Source organism: Cyanistes caeruleus, chromosome 3 (assembly GCF_971803275.1).
Source record: "Cyanistes caeruleus chromosome 3, bCyaCae1.hap1.1, whole genome shotgun sequence".
NCBI lineage: Eukaryota > Metazoa > Chordata > Aves > Passeriformes > Paridae > Cyanistes > Cyanistes caeruleus.
Genome location: NC_141703.1, coordinates 5,891,280 through 5,904,757, shown reverse-complemented (window position 1 = coordinate 5,904,757; position 13,478 = coordinate 5,891,280). Strand labels below are relative to the sequence as shown.

General features: G+C 41.7%; 1 long non-coding RNA gene across 2 annotated transcripts in view; it reads left to right on the top strand.

Annotated features, from left to right (window-relative positions):
- LOC111927278 (uncharacterized) overlaps window positions 1–9,230 on the top strand; it is a 48,663-nt gene extending 39,433 nt beyond the window's left edge. For both annotated transcript variants that reach the window (XR_015284046.1, XR_015284045.1), the window contains exons 5-6: window positions 5,050–5,177; window positions 6,352–9,230. This is a non-coding gene — a long non-coding RNA (uncharacterized LOC111927278). The remainder of the gene's footprint in view (window positions 1–5,049; window positions 5,178–6,351) is intronic.
- Window positions 9,231–13,478: the final 4,248 nt, after the last annotated feature.

Genomic DNA, 13,478 nt, shown 5'->3' with positions numbered 1-13,478 from the left:
CTTTGAAAAAGCATCCCAAGACTCCTGCCCACTCTGCCAAGGGCACCACTAAAGCAATCTCCACTCAGGCCTCCTGGCAACCACAGGTGTCTAGGTAGGATGGAAAACAGAGTTTAGATCAACAGCAGTGAGTCAGAGAGAATAAGTAAATAAGGTATAACAACAGTTTTGGTACCCATTTGAACAGTCTGTACCAGGGATTCTCCAGATAAGCTGTAAAAATAGACAGCTACTCAACTGCATCCCACACAGCATTACAAACTGTCTACTACAGACCCAGCCTTTTAAACCTAAGCATGACAGAAAGATTGTCTTAGTTTCTCACACAATAAAGGTCTAATTTCCCTGAACATGCCTCAGTGAGACGCAAGGCTGATTCAGAGTCCATTAAAAATCCTGCTTGTCATGAATTCTTAAAATTGAAGGGTATGGAAAAGAACATTAAGCTGAACTGAGATCACAGAGTTGTAAGTTTGTTTTTGAGTTGTAAGAACTAGGAATAAGATCTCGAAAAAAATAGTACCATCATGAAATCAGATGAAAACTCATCCATTGAAATGTTGTCCATCTTGGCCTTGAAACAGCATCACAGACAATTTCCAGAAAAGGTCAAGAGTGAAAGTTTATCACCACTATCTGTCTGAAATATATTCCTTACTTTGGGCTTGATCTAAGGGCATTAAAGCCACAGAAACTTCCACTCATGTCAATAGGTTTTTAGAGTATCTGTAGAGATTTTGGTAAGACTACCTTCATCAAATAAAAAGCCTTTGGTTTGACTCATCATCCTAATGAGATGCCAGTACTTCAAGGTTAAAAAAAAAAAAAAAGAAAGAAAAAAAGCTGTGCACATGGCTCTGACATTCATGATCCCTTTACAGACATATAGAATTAGACTTACTGAGTTTTTACATTTCCTTCTTATCTTCAGCATACAGGTTGCTCTAAGAAAAAAATACCAAGATAACCAGTTGATTGTTTAACTTGCATTTTGTAGTCAGAAGACCACAGAACATAATAACAAAGCAAAGAAGAGCATTCAAACAACTCAGTGCAACCAGAAAGGAAAAAAACAGCTACATACTACACATCACTGCACAGAGGGGCAGATTTCCCTCTTCCCTGCCCTAAATGCAAATTTACTGACATGACTGAGCCTCCTCAACAGCTGCAAAGAGCATTGTGCTTATGCCACCACTAGGGATGAAATTGTATTTTCTCTAACTTATTGCTACAATATTACAGCTGAAAACACCAGCAATATTAAAATGGCTGTTTTCCAAATTTAATTTAAACAATTTCCTTGTATCACACTTGGCACAAAGACAGAGCAAGTGTGCACAAATTCAATTTCTCCTCAGCATACACCCTCAGTTAACATTGCCTCTATTTGAACAAATGGATTGGATAATCAAAATGAACCCTGACTTGCTTAGAAGTCTGCTGGCTGCAAGACAATCCCCACAAGGAAGCAGAACGCCTTGTCTTTATTGACAAAGAAAATAATGGTATTTTCATAGGGATTTTCTGTTCACAACAGGGAAACTAGAGAGATTCTGTCATAAGTTCCCTGGGTAAAACCAGCTCAGACAACTTCAGTGTCATGGCTGAGTCTCACCAAACCAGGCTGACATCACTTTTCCCACAAAACAGCCTCCCACACTCACAAGACATCACAGGGTTCTGCACCGAGCTTTCCAGGGAAGGCACCCCACAACTTCAACACTTGGTTGTGCACCCAACTTGTTTTTGTTTCAGAAAAACAATCACTGACTTATGTTTTAACAAATTTACAATAGCTTCTATTAGAGTATGTCACTTACAACTGCTTGTAGGTGTTTGTGTGCTGCTTCTCCCCTGGATACACACATTTGTCATCCCTCAGTCTGCAGTCTCACGCTTTTGTTTCAGCGTGAGCAACGCAAAAAATAATTTTTCTTAGAACTATAATTACAAAACCCTAATTGCATATTAAATTTAGATTAGATAATAATTGCGAATTTGGCAAGTTTGCCTCATTTCTCACAGCTTTAGATGGGTTTTGTGGGTATATATATATGCATATTTACAGATACTCGTGAGAGCTGTTGTAGAACTCAGCCTTAACAAACCTTGTCCCAAACTTGAACATTACTGATCTCCACCATTTACCCAACTGCATTTGAGCTTGAGTTTTCTTTTATCTGCTTGCTATCAGGGGGGAAAATTAACACCATGGAAGTTCTGTTGTTCTACAAAGCATACAATCACATAATTAGTCTGATTTTGAAAATCAGAGTCAGGCAGACACAGATTACTCCTGGTTTCATCCTTAGTGGAAGGCACAGAGACATGAGCCATCCACCCAGAGCAAGGGGACACAGCAAGCTGGAGCAGCAGAAGATAAGCAGGACTGCAATTTCAAAGAAAAAAGGATTAAAACCAGGGGAAAATACCAGCCCACTGCAAGACATTTACACTGAAATACACGAGCTAGAGCACTGTCATATTCTGTGTATTTTAAGAAATAAATAGGAACAATTATTCAGCTTTGCAAATTCCTCCTGGCTCCAGACAGACAGCTAAGAGTGACTCACTCAGAAATCGTTGTCAAACACCTTCTGCCAGTCTTGTTCCTTCTCTTGGGAACTTTTAAACTTCTCCCTGGCCTTTTTTTTTTTTGACTGGTGGCAGCTACTCTCCCCACTTTGCCACTCCAGATAAAACTCCCCCAAGGAAGGATGCTAATCCTTGCTAGCTCCTCAGTTCCCTATTCCTTCCCTCATGTCATCCTCTCCTCTTTTACACACACCAGCAGCTTCCAGGCCTGTGCAAGAGCCCTGCTTTGTGCCACAGTGGATTTAAGTCCATCCCATCACTGTGCACAGCGGTGCAGGCACTGCCTGCCCACCTGGTGTTCAGTTTGTGTCTCAACCCCAAGTTCTGAAAAAATGTCGAGTTTCCAGCTTGCTTTGAGAGCAAAAGCGGGCCAGGAGAAGCTCTTAGAGAGCTCAGCACACTCCAGCAGGTCCACTGCAGTTCTTTAAAGGACAGGCAAATATTTTCAGTCCTGGTAACTGCTCCCTGGAATCTCACCCCGAGTGCAATGGCCGAGTGTCCTGCCTGAGTTAAAACTGGGGAGATTATGGGCAGTACTGGGATGCAGTATCTGCCAAGCAGCACTGGGATGCTCCTGCTGTTGGACTCTCCCTTTCTTTCCTCAGCCAGGTTCACTCACCAGTGATAAACAAGAAAAGACATCACAGAATCACAGGATGGTTTGGGTTGGAAGGGACTTTGAAGATCATCTCATTCCACTCCCTGCCATGGGCAGGGACACCTTCCACTATCCCAGGCTGCTTCAAGCCCCATCCAACCTGGCCTTGGACATTTCCAAGGATGGGGCAGCCACAGCTGTTCTGGGCACCCTGTGCCGGGGCCTCAGCACCCTCACAGGGATGAATTTCTTCCTAATATCTCATCTAACCCCACTCTCTTCCAGTTTCAAGTTATTCCCCCATGTTCTGTGGCTCCAGATCCTCTCTGGCTTCTGTGAAGGCCTCTTCAGATCCTGGAGGCCTTTTTGAAGTCTCCACACAACCTTCTCTACCCTAGGTTGAACAGCCCCAACTCTCTCATCCTGGCTCCATAAGGAAGGTGCTCCAGTCCTATGAACTTTGTGGCCTCTGGACTCACCCCAACAGCTCCACATCCTCCTTATGCCAGGGGCACAGGAGCTCTACAGGGTATTCCAGCTGAAAATCTTGGCTGGAGAAGCAAGCAGAGCACCTTTGGCAAAGACAGTGCATCCCTTTAACCCTGTACAGGAAGGGAGGGATACCTGGGAGAGCCAGGAGCCAGCTGGAGCTCCCTGCACAGCCCAGCAGCTCCTCACACATCATTTAATGCTGCACTTGCAGTGAACAAAATCACCACCAGCACCACAAATCATTTAAGCAGTTTTGACTGCTCCTTGTGAAAAATAAGCCAACAAATCTCCAATAAGCACAGAGTTTTTGCATGCTTCCTACTCCCAAAGTTATACCCAAGGCATGGGAAATCCCTTCCTTAATGCCAACACAGCTTTAGGATGTTGCAGATGTAAAACACACCCCCAGAGAAACCTGCTGATTGTCCACTTGCTCGTGCTCTCTGCAGCTAAGCCATGACTGACCAGTTTGTGCTCAGCACCACACTGATGTGGCTTTGAGGTTTATGGAGGGAGCAGGAGGCAATTTATCTCCCTGGAAGGAGCAGGATGCAGGGGATGACCAATTTTAGCCATGTTTAGTGCTCACAGTATGGGTACTCTGGAGGCCTTGCAGATAGCACCAGAGAATGCCCCTCAGCCAAAGGCAGGGCCCACTACTAGGGCAGAAATCCCTGGATTTGAAAATCACTTTGTTTATATGTCAGAATACACATAGATAGACCAACATGCTGAGGGGTCCAGCAATTTCCAGGACAGGAATTGTAGACCTGAAGGAACTTCATTTTAACCCAATAGTTATGCTGGTATTTGGGAAAAAATGATCTGTAGAAAATCAGCACTGTAATCAGAAAAGTGTGGGAAGTGGAAACCAGGAGAGGACAGATCTGATGATTGAAGAGTAATGAAACAAGGCTGGACTGACCATAATCAATGCTCTTCTGGAATCAGCTCATTATTTATTCCATCCTGCTGCAGTCTGAACACCTATGTAAATGCTACACTGCATCAGCAATCCCACAAATCTCTGACAGAGTCTGCATTTGGACAGACATTAATGTGTTTGGTTTTTTTTACAGGCAATGTGGCAAGAGCATCAAATCTCTTCCCTCCCCACAAAAGTGATTGCTGCCAGTTGAATTTTCTCCTGTTAAGTCAATGCGTAGGCTAACCAATACAGAGTTGTAAGAAAGTTAAAGTGAACATTTTAACATTTTAGACATACTCTTGCAAAAAGGACAGACAAAAGGAAGCAATTCTTCCCAGTTCTCAACTGGAACAGACTCCTGCCTTGAGCTTAACTTCTCCAGTGCTAAAAATGTGACACATATTTGGTTTCTCCACTTTTGTTCCCCATGCAGGTCACTGTAATTTCTGCACCAACACCTTGAATGTTGTGAAACCCTGATCAGGCTGGGTCCTGACACAATTCCCATGGCTGTGACAGGCCAGGAAGAGCTACAGCCTCCCCCCTCCACTTGACATGAAGGTGGGCAAAACCAACAATAAACTACATACTTGTGAGTCAAAAATACAACCCAGAATTTTAGTTTGATTAAAAACCAAAACAACACAACATACCAGGCACTAAAAAAAGACAAAACAAATTCTATCTGCTTAAAATGATGAAAGAGGACTGAGACTAAAACTTACAAACATGCTATTTCACAGAAGCAGTTGGAGCTGTAAGTTACCTCTGCAAGTTCTTCTCATATAGCTGAAAAATGGGCACATTTTTAATTTGGAGAACTCAGGACTTTTGCACCACCTGACTGCAAATCATGTCAAGATTTCGCCACCAGGAAATCACATTCTGCATCTAGCAGCTCTATTATTTTCAGCCTTTCCCATGGAGCAAATGCTGATACTGACATTTTCCCCCTCAAATGTAAGCATTTTCCATTTCTCTTGCAAAGAAAGACTTTTTGCCTTAATTACTTCGGCTTCTGATAGAGCTAGCAGGTGTAGTGAGTATTTCCTTCATTTCAACTAGTTCATTCAAAGTTGAAAACCCAACTGGGAGTTGAAAAAAAAAAAAAAGTCTCTTGCAATCTCTGAATAAAAAGCAGGTGGGAGAAAATGAGGTCTCTGAATTTTAAAGCAGCCAGACTTTCCTTGGCATTTAGGCCTTGTTTTCTCCCTTATATTCTGGCTGTGGCTGCTCTTTAGTGAGAAGAATACTATCCAGAGTGGATTTTCACAGTAATTCAATATATTTCCAAAGCCTTTCATTCTTCCTGAAGTTATTAAGATGAAAAGCTTGACTGCATGGGTGAAAATGCATTTTTATGAATCCAAAAATCGGAAGCTACCGCAATTACAACTGGCACCATAAAACAGGATTTAGTCAGATTTATGTCTAGACTCTGATAGTGACACTTTTTAAGCATTAATTGAACACTGTGGGGAAAACACTAACAAATAGTTCAAGAGTAACATGCTTAGATAATATGTCATCCCTTTGACTCCTCATTTCTAATTTGAGATTAACATCTGCCTTGTATCTGGTAATTGAACCTCTCATGCTCAAAATTCTGAAGTTTAATCTGGTAAAAAAAAGTTTTCTTTGTTAAAAAACACAAACTCCAAAAAGATCAATCAAACCAGGCTGAAAAACAACTATTTCAGGGAGAAACTTCAGCATTTCTGTATTTCTTATGCAGGGATTCTCAATTCGACAGCAGATTTGTTGAAGTGCCCTTTCCTGAGTCACCTGCTCTGCTTTGTACAACTCCTAGGTTGCAAAAATTTCAGAGTTTCTCCACCCTCATTGAAGACAGAGTTTCACTGACAGCAAGTGGCCAGAGCAGAGCTATGGAGAAACCAGACAAACTGGAATGCAGTAATTTAATTAGACACAGTAAATGAAACTGGAATTTTTTTCCCCCAGGTTGCCCCAATAAACTTTGTAACACCACAAAGCTAATATAAAGGCTTTAAAGAAGTGAAATATTATATAGAAAGGAATCTTTTAGAAAATGTTGCCTGTTTCTAGATGAGTGTATGGTTTCCCCCAAAGACCAGAGTGCACAGCCCCAGGTGTGCCCTGGAGCCACTCCCCTGGATGGAGGAACAATTCCCAAAGTGAGCCTCACATCTGCTGAACAGAAAACCTGACCTGTGGGGCTGCCACTTCCAATATCAGCAGTAAATTAAATCCAAGGAGTGCACAGGCACAGCCAAACCTGCAAAACAGCAGCTTCCCCACACCCCTGTGGAGCAAGGGGCCCAAACCTGATTCACAATTGCTCAGGTGGAAGAGAAAGGGGAAGATAAATGAACATAGCTTAAGAACTGAGAAACTGAGGAGTACAGACCATGCTCCCCCCTGAATCCACTACATGAATAATCCATCACTCCACCTTCCACCCAGCACTCTCCACCTCCATGCCAGAATATTTAGCATGTTATTTCCTTCCCCTCACTACATGCAACTACAGGAATTATTTATACGTCAGAAGAAACCTCCCTGACTTCACTTTTTCCTCTACTTGCTGAATCCACAGAGTAAAATGACAATCTGATGTCCTGACATCAATCTGATGCTAGTTACTATCATTCCACAGAGACATGGCATTAATTACCATATAGTAATAAAACCATAACCACTATAACACTTGGATTTAGTCAGACAAGATTACTAATTGCCAGAAAAAACCCCTCTGAACTGGGCTACTTGTTTCCCAACCCACTGAGCACAGAAGGAAGCTGCATCCATCCACACACAGCTCTGCCCTGTTCCAGGGCAGCTCTGCCCGTTCATCAGCTTCCTTCCACCAGACCTGATCCCACCAGAGGAGCAAAGCAATCTCCAGCTAATCCAAAAACTTCCCAGACATATCAAGAGTGTAGTAAACCTAAAATATCTTTGCTTCATCTCCTTCTCCACGTAAACATCTACTTTCAGAGTTGTAGCTTCTATTATTGATCTCTGGAGAACAAATGATTTGTTTTTAATTCTCCCCTCACCATGGCAATACATGCACCAAGCAGAAAGGTCTCTTTAGTAAAGTGCATTTGATGCTATTTCTGAACTCCAGATACAAAACAGTATCTTAATGGTTTACAAGTTTTATTTCTACAGTAATTTCACAAGAACTCAAGTACCCATAAATTTTTTCTGATATTACAAGCCACTTCTCCACTCATGTTTTCTGCTAAAGAAGTTTTGAACAAGGCTATTATATTTTAAGAGTTATTTCTTTTTTTTCCTGACATTTCATACCATCATTTCTAGTTAGTTTTCTCTGCAAAGTTTCTCACTCTCCTCTGTGTTACTGTATTCATTTTTGTCATCCTACCTGCTCCCATGTACACATTTGGTCTCCTCAATCCTTCCCTGGATGACAGTTCCTATGAGAATTTTATGCTCTTTGCTACATGTGTCAAAGTTTTGCTTTCACCTTCTGGTTTTATAAATGTATTGGACTGTGTAAAAGCAAAAAGGATACATGTATGACAGGGATCTGAGGGAAAGCATCTTCAAACAATTACAGATGAATATTTATTTCGAACTATAGGACAAACAGGAGAAAGGGAGTGACTCCAGCTGCTGACAGCGTGTTTCCCTGGCACACTCCTAGTGCAGGATGAAAAATCAGCACTTCACACAGACAAGGACAAACCATGGACACCTTCATTGGTTTGAGTCTCTCCAGGCAAAAAAGGGCCACCAAAAAAGAAAACCCACAGGCTTCTTCCAGGTTTATTTCAATTTCAAAGTCTACCAAACTTCAGATGTTTGCATTTTCAAATGGCCATTCCCATGCAGCCACCTCTGGAAAAAGTGACTCATCACTCACTTTTGGACATAAACTAGTAAGTTTAAGTCTTTAAAAGAAGACACCAATTTATATTAGTGCCAGCTGTGTTAACAGCACAAGAACAGTGGTTCAGCACTGCAACAAGTTGAGTGCAACAAGGCCAAGGGAATGCCACTCTTGGACATTTTCAAAATCCAACTGGACAAAGCCCTGAGCAAACCAACCTGTTTCTGAAATAAGTTTGGCTGAAAGCTGCCTCATACTCAAATCACACCCATGCAACTATTTTCTATGTTGTTTGTTTAGGTTTTTTTTAATGACAAGCCCACAACGACAATCTCCACAGAAAAAGAGATGCTGAAATCTCTCATTTGACCATGTGAAGCCATCCTGAGACCTCTCTCCTTGAAATGTCAGCAGTGGGCTCTACAGGACAGCAGGCATTGCACATGGAACAATAATAATTTAGTCCAAACTACCTGAGTTTTCACTCCAGTTCCCAGGTGTTTTTTGCAGCCTGCAATGAGCTTTACCTTGTCATGGCTACTCTTACAAGCATTTCACCCCTCCTTTAAAACTAACCACATCCCAGCTGCAGTACAGTAACTCAGCCACAGATTCATTTCTAACTCTAACAGCTAAATTTATGATGTGATTTGAAACACATTTGTCCGTCTTAAGACAGACCTAAGTTTAAGTATTACTTACAACATTTGTTTCACTCCTCTTAATCTCTTTGCTAGCATTAAAATGATGGGTCTCTCTCATGGTGTCTCCCAGATTTCAGAGTACTGAATCACATCTCTCTCACATCACAGTCTGACAACATTTGTTTGCAAAGGGCAACCAAATCAGCCACGGGGGACCAAGTGCCAGGGGAACTGTGCTGCTGCACATCCTCAGGGGAACGGGAACTCTGGACCAGAGGTCTGTGGCACAGCAACCACTGCATGGAGCTGGATCAGCCAAGTCCCTGAGGTTTGTGTTCAAAAGGAAAAAACAGCCTGTGCAGTGTGGATAGCTGCTCCTCCAGCCTTTCCTCCAGCCTTTATTATCTCATGTTTTATCTAACCTCCAACTCAGACCCATATATAGGAATCTCTGTTTAGTTCTCGGATAACAATTGCTCTGGTTGTAGAGAAGAGCTTAAGTAGCTTAGAGAGCTGCCTGCCAGAGAAAGGAATTTAGCATGTAGTTCCAAAAGCCTGGCTCCTTATGAACTTGGTTTTTAGTGCTGACAGTGCTCACATCCATGTAGAGACATGGATAGCAAAGAACATCCAACTTTGTCATAACAGGTTCTTAGCATCCCCCTTCTCCTCTCCCTGGCTGCTTCCATGAAACTTGTAGAATTCCAGTTACTTTGGAGACACCCTCACAGACACTTGCCAGCCAGCCAAGTGTGTCTGGAAACTCCTCCATGAGTTCAAAACATATCACTGAAGAGAGAGACAGATGAATGTATTTGAACAGGACAACACTAAATTTTATTTCCATAGCAAAGCAGGCTGAAAAATCTGCCAAGCTCAACCTCTTCAGCTCATCACACTTGAACACAGCAATGCTATGCTAGCCCAGATAAATTCATGGTTTAGGCATGTGGGCATGGTCACAAAATTCTTTGGGTAACAAGCTTTTAGATAGTCGAGGTTTCTGTATTTTCCACAAGCAGAAGCCACAGCACAGAAACAACTCCCCTGAAACCCACATTGAGAATGCTGCCCAAAGCTCCAACTTCTCTGCAAACTCCTGATTTAGATGAATATACTCCACACTCCTCAAACTGCGTGGTTTGGTGCTACGGCTGTGCTGGGAAGACAGAGGCTGTTTTAATCTCCAGGCACTTATCTCAGAGACAACTACTCAGTCAATGTAGGACACCTATCATCATCTCAGTGCTTCACTTTAAGCTGCCTAAATAAAGCAGCAGAGCACACAGTGCCTTTTGCACAAACACGGTGACACTTCAAGCACGGGCTGCTAGATTATGGGCACATTATCCACAGATGACAGATAACACAAACCCAACCCTGATGTGACAGGAACAGGGCTCAGTGCTCACATTTCACCAGTTCAGTGTTTACACTGCTCTTCCCAGAGTGCCAAACCATTCCCATGGCCAGGAGCTTCCCATGGAAACAACCTGTCCCCACTGTCTGTGAATCACCCCCCAGCACACAGAGATTGGGAACCTCCAGCTTATTGTGGCTGAAATAACAGATAATGCATTCAATCCTAAAACACCATTATGGGAATTGCTAATAAAATCCAAGTGAAGATAGACAGAATTAGAGATCACATGTTAAACTACTGTTTAAACACTAGAAACAGAGAGAGCAAAGCACCATTGCAGCCAATAAGCAACAAAAAAAATATATATAAATAAATAAGTAAATACATGAGGCTGTGAAGTCATATAGTTCATTAAAACTATACGTCTAGCATAGGTCTCCCTTCTCAAAAAAACATTAATTTATTGCAGCCTAAAATACAACAGTAGCCAAAATGCTGTGCTCTGAATTATTTTGCTCTTAAGCTGCATTAATAACATCAAAGCATTCATGGCAAGTTCAGGCATTTGGGCACATCACTCAAGCAACAAGGTTGCTCTAGGAATGAGGTAGAATCACTGTGTCAAATTACCTTCACTTCTAATACAATGTATACCAATTAATCACACTAAATACATGTTAGTGTTCCAGGTTCCTTTGGTGGCCAGAAGCTGAAACAGAAGGCAGTTTTGGCAGTAGGGGAAAAAGAAAGGAAAAGCGTTTATTTCAAATATTTTGTAGTTTGGAAATGGTCAATTAAAACACACACAAAAAAAGTACAGAGGATTCTTATGAGTTTATCCTATATATTAAGTAATGACAAACCTACATAGAGTGATAAATCCATTATTTATGGACTAGGAGATTTCTTGACTGGTTAAAAAGGACATTTCTTTTAGGGTCTCATGTTGTGAAGAGAATTTAACCACACACACTCTCTGAAGCGGCAACAAGTGAGCAAAGACAAAGAAGAAAATGTGATGTTGATGCTCTTATAATTCCTGTATACGTTGGTTCTGCACTGTCAGATTGCTGAGTGTATCCTGTGAGGATTCCCACCTGGAATCAGAACGAGCCTGCGTCAGGAGACGAGGCTGGGAAATGGGGGAACCCTCTGGATTATTCCCATTGCCTGTAACTCTGAGACTGTGGTGGTCCCTCACCCTTTCACCACTGCCCGAGCACCAAGTCCAAGAAATACTTACTTATCTTTCTCAGTTTTTTTCTGGGGGGAAGTAGCAGGGACACGCTGATTTCCAAGGCTTGGGGTGATGTTATATCAGAAATGCAGCGAGGGCACCGCAGGCCTGGAGGGTGCCACAAGTCCCAGAGGAAAAAAACCCTCACTTCCTTAGATGAATTCCTTAGAAAGGACAAACTAAATTTAGACCAGAAAATGGCCAAAATACATCTAGCCCAGCAAGTTAATAAGGGTGCTCCAACCCAGGAAAAGCAAAAGATCTGATGGAATTACAGGGAAAAAAAACAACCCCCAGTTAATCTCTCAATATGCAAAGTTGATTCCCTGCTGAACTGGTGATCTCTGATCTTAATCACCCCAGCTCTGTCTGAGGATATTCTAAGGGAATTGCAGCAGCCAAACTAACATATTTAAGAAGAAAAAGGAAATAATTAGTCTTTCTAGTTACTTCCTACAGGGCAGACTTATGTTAAAAATTAATGAACTAAAATATTTATCAAAGCCAGCTTTCTTCAAGCAACAACAAACTAAGAGTTAAAAATACCCAAACCAACAAAGGCAAAATATACTCTGAGGTACTAGCATTAAGTCTCATCTATATCTAACCAAGAGGTTTGAATGAGCTCTCTTTTCACAAACAAGTAGGTGATGTAATTAATTTTCTCCTGAACCCTGAGGTTGTCAAAGAAGAGGATCTGACCTAATACCAGCTAATTCCTGCTGTGTGCAGAATTGTAATCTCTTCTGCAAACCAGATTTGACCTGGATTCAAGTCAAGAATTTTAAGAGGGAACAAAATAAGGGGGAAAAAAGAATTATAAGAGATGTGTGCATGTTATGCTGCATGCATAATGCACATGAATTTGTATTTGCATCAGTACAAAATCTACCTGCTATCAGATGTACACACCACACCCCAATATTGAGTTAAGACATGAAGAATTAATTAAAAACAACACTGGGTTCATGTACATGCTTATCACATGAACTTTCTTTTGTTAAAAATAACATTTAGCAGGACAGCTACAGATGTCCCTAAGCTCTAGAATTCCTGATTTTAACATTAAAATTGTAAAGTCACTTACACATGCCTGTTTTCTTGCACATATTGAGGACTACAGAGACTAGTAATCGCATACATTTTAATTTGAGCTGCCACACTGTATAGCTGAGAGTTTACATATCTGCAGAGAATCACTGTCAAGCTTAAATGTAAATAAACTCATTAATATTACAAGTGTGTGCATACAAACACAGAGGATCGTAGGCTTGTAAATAGTGCAGGCATAACTGCCTGGAGGAAATACTTGGCAAAATAAAACCAAGATGATTCTACATAGGTTTTAATTTATTTTGTTTTTCAACCACCTTATAAAACAAACAAACAAACAAACAAACACATGTGTCATGCTGAAAACTTGTTCTCAGCAATGTCACACCCCTTGGAAAGTTCTCCAGGTACAGCCATATTAATTCTAACTCCAGCAAGTTTTCCTTTTACAGCTGATGTGTATTTTTCACTAAAACCAGTCAACAGATTTGGTTTCTAAAAGTTGTGGTTTGCTCCAGACAAGGTTCTAAAAAGTTTCAAGGTTTCTTTTGGCTGAAAGTCTTGGACACATGTGGAGACACAGAGAAACAAGGCCAGCCCAGAAATGTAGGGCAGCCCTGTCCTGCTCCTACCCTTCCCAAACCCAGTCTAAACACCCAGGCAGATGTGGGCTCCTGGCTCTGCTGCCCCCAGCCACCATCCTCCCAGGCCCAGCCCACCCTCA